Raw genomic sequence first — 6,402 nt, 5'->3', positions numbered from 1 at the left:
CATAGAATGGGAGGAAATACTTGCAAACCATATATATCATATGTCTGATAAGGTATTAATATCCGGACTATATAAAGAACTACAACTCAACAACAGGAAAAAAAACCAACCCAATTAAAAAATAGGCAAAGGAGTTGAATAGACATTTCTCCAGAGAAGATATATGAATGGCCAATTTTTCACCATGAAAAAATGTTCAACATCACTAAGTAAATCAAAACCACAATGAAATACCACTTCATTCCCATTAGGATAGCTTTTATTTTTTAAAAAAACAGGAAATAAGTGCTAACAAGGATTTGTAGAAACTGGGACCCTTGGTCCAATGGTGGGAATATAAAATGGTGCAGTCACTATGATCATTTTTCAAAGAATTGAACATATAATTACCATAAGTTCCAGTAATTCCATTTTTGGGGTATATACCCCTAAAAATGAAAGCAGGGACTTGGACAGACATTTGGAAACCCATATGCATGCAGCATTATTCATAATAGCCAAAATGTAAAAGAAATCCAAGTGTCCATTGACAATGGACAATGGACATTGTATATGCTGGATAAATAAAATGCAGCATATACATATACATACAATGGAATATTATTCAGCCTTTAAACAGAAGGAGAATCTGATGCATGCTATAAACCTTGAAGACTATGAGAATTAAGCCAGTCACAAAAGTACAAATACTGTATGATTCTACCTATGAAAGGTACCTAGAATAACCAAATTCATATAAACAGAAAGTAGAATGGTGGTTACCAGAGGCTGCAGGTAGCAGGGAGTAGGGAGTTATTACTTATGGGTAGAGTTTCAGTTTTGGAAGATGAAAAATGTTCTTAAGATGGATGATGGTGATGGTTGCACTTAAAAATGGTTAAAATGGTAAATTTTATGTTGCGTATATTTTACCACAATTTTTAAAATTAGGAAAATAAATGTAATTCACTCATTCAATTACTCCCTCCCAGCAAGTTTTCCCTCTCAAAAAGAATTATATTAATGATACCCATAATCTAGTAAACACAGGATATTAGGCTGACATTGAGTTGAATTCCAGCTCTGTCAGGGAATGTTTTAGCTACATGCCCATAGGCAAGATACTCTAAGCCTCTTTTCTCATATATAAAATATGGAAAGTAATTTATCTTACTAAATCATGAGAAATAAGATAACACAAAAGATGTCTGGCAAGAAATTGACACTCAGTAAACAGAAGCTATCAGCAGCAGCATCATTCATGTTTCCCATCCAAAAGTCATCTTAAAAACTTGAGGTCATCTTTGTCCTCTTTTTATAACCAGTTGTCATATTTTGTTACCATTACAGGACGATTCTTTTTTCAAAATGTTTCATGATTTTTTTCTTTCTTTTCTCAAGGCTAACATCTCAAGTATCATCCCAAGCTGGAGTGATAAGAATCTACAAATGGATTTTGGTACCTATATATATTTTTTTAACTTTCCTATAGGAATTAGACTATGATAGTCATTCATTCATCCTTCTTTTATTTAACAAATAGGTATTGTTTGTGCTAATGTAATCAATGAAATTGAGGTCAGGACCTCCAGATAGTACTCTGAACAAATCATGCCTAATATTCTGACTTTGTGGATTTATGTTATTTTCAATTTACAAATGTATTTGGTAAAATAGCAATTTCATGAAAGGTATAAAGGAAGAGCCTTGGGGACTTAGCTCAAAACAATCTTAAGGTGTTGCTTGAATAATATACTATAGTCACATGAATATTTTATGTGAACCACCTAACTTTGATATAGATATATGATTTTAAGTCATTTAACTGAAATGTTTTAAGACCATGGCTCCTAGCCCTTGGATAATTCCACAGCACTTTAATGGTAAATGATACGTTAACTTAGCAAAGTGTCTAAACCACTCTTCTAACTAGGAAAACTGTCTCAGGAAAATTATTCAACAATATACCAAACTATACAAATCTCTTCATAAAATATCAATGATAATTAATCATCATTAATTACCAATTATACTATCATTATCAACAGATAACCTTCATCGGAATTAATCACCTTTAGTCCACATAGCTTGGGAAGCCAAAGATTCAATAAAGTTAAGTGTTTGTTGTTTTGGTTTGTAGTTTTCCCCTTTTGGCCAGTAATGGTATCCGTATTTCCTCTAAGAAAGTGCCATTCTCCAACAACTAATCCATTTGTTTTGAGTAGGATTGAAAGACCTCTCCCCGCTGTAAGCATGTGCATAGAATTCCAACCTACTTAACCAGAGTTTCCCATTGCTCTAGTCATTTTCCAAAACAGGAAAATTAGATTAAAATTCAGAACTTTTGTTCCCATGGAAGAAAGGCTTCTTTTATACTAGGATGCTAAGCAGTTAAAATGCTGTAAGGCTGGGAATGACAGAAGAGAAACCTTAACACAATTTTGAATCCCTCATCCTACTATGCCCTAAAATATCACTGGACTTTTCAGTTACTTGAACAGTTAATTCGTTTATTGCTTAAGGCATTTTGAATTAGATTTTCTTTCTCTGGCCCCATTGAAAATGTCTTTATTGACACATTCATTTAGCCATCTCTTTAAGAATAAAAATGGTAAACAAAAGAGAAAGCAGGCAAACGATGAGGACAGTGTGTAAAGGATCCTTATGACCACACTGTGCCTGGTTTCTAGTCCAGGACATTTTAGGCAGTTTTTCACTTATGAGCATATATCTTATGTGTCCTCTTCTCCTTTCTTGAATTGCCAGAATCGGTGGCTGGCACTCCTCAAGGCTGACACCCACCATTAGACAGATGGAGCTGAGTGGGGCAAGGCAGAGGCCAGGGAGACCCTGCCAACTCATTTGGCCTCAGGCCCAGCCCTACTCTATAACCACTGCTGCTGTCAATATCCAGCTAAGGCTGGTCTGAGTTCTCTTTACTGTCAGTTTTTCTAGGCTTCTGAAGTTGACAGTGGCATTGCTCCTTCCAGGCCTGGTGGGTACACGTGCCAAATCACAGCTTTGCATGGTTGGTAAGGTATCCCTTGGCACTCAGGCAGGCTGAAGTTGCCTCTCATCCCAGGGACTCCTGCACCACAGGGGTTGTCAGGGAGAATGCCTGAAACAGCTGTCACCCCTCTGCTTACCAGACTGATGTGATTGGCTTTGTTAGTATTCTATCCTTCCCCACACCCCCTAAAGTTGTCCAGTTCGTAAGCGTCAACTTTCCAGAGAAAGAGGACTGTTCTTGGTTTGTCCTCCTCACCAGGTTCATCTTTTATTCTGCATCTAGAAGGGATCTAAAATGTGATCATGTCACTCCCTGGCTTAACTTTTCAAGGGTTTTCCCAGCCTGATGCTCAGGGTCCTTCATGATCTTGACCAAGGATATATGTCTGCCCCAAACTTCACCATTCACAACCCACCCAAATCTTGTCACCTCCAAGCCATTCCAAATGTGCCAAGTTTTCTTCTATCGGCACCTCTTGCATGCTGCTGTGACTTACCCCATCATGTCTGCTTAAGTCTTTTCTGTCCTTCAAGTGTCAGCTCAGATATACCCTCATTCAGAAAATGTTTCTGAATCCCCAAACATAGAGGGGAAATGAAGTACCCCTACTCAGTGTTCTCACAACCCTCTGAGTTTACCTGTATCCTAGAACCCCTCATACTGTATTGTAACTATATATTTATACATGGCTGTGGTTTGACTATTTTCATCCCCACCAAAATTCACAGTGAAACTTTTCATCACCATTGTGATAATATTAAGAGGTATGGCTTTTAGTAAGTCATGAAAATGGAGCCCTCATGGATAAGATTAAGGATCTTATAAAAGGGCTTGAGAGTGGGTTCATTCTCCTCTGCCCTCCCACCATTTGAGAATATAACATTCCTCCCCTTTTTGCCCTTCTGCCTTTACCATGTGGGACCCAACAAGAAAATTCTCACCAGATGTCAGCACCTTGATCTTGGATTTCCCAGCCTCCAGAACGGTGAGAAAATAAATTTCTGTACTTTACAAATTATCCAGTTTCAAGTATTTTGTTATAGCAGCACAAACAGACTAAGACAATATGTGACTCCTTTTATAGCCTGTGAACAAATTGAAAATAGGAATTATGTCTCTTACCTGGTATACAATAAGTACTTCACTTATGTTTGTTAAATGAATAAATTAGTGGCGTATAAATAGCTGTGCTTCCCTATTAGAATTAGAGCATAAAATAAGACAGTAAATGCCTGACTCCTAGGAGATGCTTCATTTCAGGAAAAATGTTACTGCTGTCTTCTGCTAGTCCACAGGGGTGCCTGATTCTAAGTGAATGTGAATTGTACTGGCCAGGACATAGATGAGCAGGAGGACTGTCACCACTGTTTCTTGCCTCTTGTAGGTCTAATAGAGAAGGACTCCTGGCTTGGAGTTTCCCATCACCACTTCCACCAAACCAAATCCGTTTATCTCTGTGCCCACTCCCGAAGAGTAGCACATCATGGGTGTATACAGAGCAGCAGGGAGCACAGCCCTGCTTTGGCAATCAGTAGTACCAGTGTCCCTACACTGTCCATGACTGGCAGGGATACCTAGCAGCTACTGTGCCGCTGCATGCCCATGGTAATGAGTGTCAGCAATATTGAGGGCAGTGAGACTTCCATGTTACCTGCAATGCTAGCTCAGTGTATTTGTTTTCTCCCAAATACTAGGATCTGTGCTAATAATAGTGTGCTGCAGTGGCAGTTAAAATGTTGAGGCTCCCTTTTCTAGATTAGTAGTGTCCTCTTACCAGCAGCCAGAACTAGAAAATAGAAAATTAAATAAATTAAACCAAATCAAAAATTAAAGAACAGAATATAGCTGGTAGAAGAGAGGATCTTTTCATCAATACTTGTGCTTCTACCTCATATACCATAGAAAACTGGAAGAAGTTAGACAATTATTTTTTTTTCTTCTGTCAATGAGACCATTTCCTCTAAACTAATATGGTCCAAGATAATATTAAAACTCTAGGTACTGTGTTGAAATAGAGCCCCAAACCTTGAGTTCAAACCTTGGTTTTGCTGTTTGTTTATTTCTCACAATGATGTTGGATAAGATCCTTCTCAGCCTAGGGACTGTTATCTGTAAAAGGGATATAATGAAGACCCATCTTATTGGATTAATATATGGATTATATAAAATAATGTATATCAAAGTGCTTTACAAACAAGGGGTGTGATCCAAAGTCACTCTGCAGGGCATAGTCCTTTACATATAGAAGGTGCTTGATGAATATGGGTTGAATTGAAATGCAAGGGAGCTATCACTAAACACAGCATTGAAATGTTGAAGGATACATTTATATTTCCTTACTCTCTCCATTACAGGTCATTCTCCTCAGTTTGGGAGAAAGAATTGACATTTACCAGATGACTTGCAACAGGGTAGGAAAAATAAATAGGAAGTGAGTCTTCATTTCAGTGAAAGAGGTGCCCTCAAGGTTCTGAAGCAGGAATCACACTTCCTGGGTATCTTTAGAGATTCTCACAGTTCCACAAAGCTCCTCCATATACACCCTGAGGAAGTTTGGGGGTGAAGAAGCTCCAGGGAGTGGTTAGCTGCATTCTCTTGACTATTAAGTGGAAGAGGGTTTTGCTAGTTGTGGGTAATGGAAGTACTCAACATTGCCAAAGGTACCAAAAAAAAAAGAGAAGCCACACATGGCTTCACCACCCACTGAGAACAGAAAAGGGCAGTCTTGGCTAATTGACTGTCAACAGATGCCTTGCTAACAGTGCTTCAGATGATGGGAGTCATGATTCAAGCGAAGCAGGAATCAGCAAACTCACAATGCCTGCCCAGTGGGCAATGAGAATCATCGAGGAATGCTAGGTATAGATGCAAATACAGACTTATGAGAGAAAGGTCCTGCAGTAGACCAGAGTGTATGCTCTTTTAAAGGAAGATACTCACAGTTGTCATGCAGAAAAAGGACACAGTGTTACCAGTTCTTGGTGTTTGGGTGAAGGAGAAAGGACAAGATAGAGGAAGGTGAACAAGAAGGCACAATCCATGTTGCTTCCAGGTTCTTCCTCACCAACTTTCCCGTGCGTGGGAAAATGCAGCCTGCACCCGGGAAGATGCAGATCAACTGAGCATGTGCCAGGTGACATCAATCCGAAGAGATCGAAACTTACCCGGCCACGCCTATGGAGACACCCCTATCACGCCCTTATCCCGCCCACTGCCCTCCCCCTTCCAGTACCAATGCATAAAAGTTCCCTGCGGGCAGGAGCTGGGGTGACTTCTTTGGCCCCTCCTGCTTGTGGACCGGAGAACCTCACCGGAGAGCAAGGGCGCGACTTCCCTGGCCCCATACTTGAGGACCGGAGAACCTCGCCAGAGAGTATGTGCATATTTGCAATAAAAGACTGCCGCTTTCTTAT

The 6,402-nt window shown here is 39.5% G+C and overlaps 1 long non-coding RNA gene across 1 annotated transcript; it reads left to right on the top strand.

Annotated features, from left to right (window-relative positions):
• Positions 1-1,044: 1,044 nt before the first annotated feature.
• Positions 1,045-6,138, top strand: LOC140713083 (uncharacterized). Its single transcript, XR_012094941.1, has 3 exons — positions 1,045-3,974; positions 5,344-5,400; positions 6,042-6,138. It is a non-coding gene; the product is annotated as an uncharacterized lncRNA (long non-coding RNA).
• Positions 6,139-6,402: the final 264 nt, after the last annotated feature.

Source organism: Chlorocebus sabaeus, chromosome 12 (genome assembly GCF_047675955.1).
Source record: "Chlorocebus sabaeus isolate Y175 chromosome 12, mChlSab1.0.hap1, whole genome shotgun sequence".
NCBI classification, from domain to species: domain Eukaryota; kingdom Metazoa; phylum Chordata; class Mammalia; order Primates; family Cercopithecidae; genus Chlorocebus; species Chlorocebus sabaeus.
The sequence above is the reverse complement of the archived record's forward strand: the minus strand, read 5'-3'. Positions and strand labels throughout refer to the sequence as shown.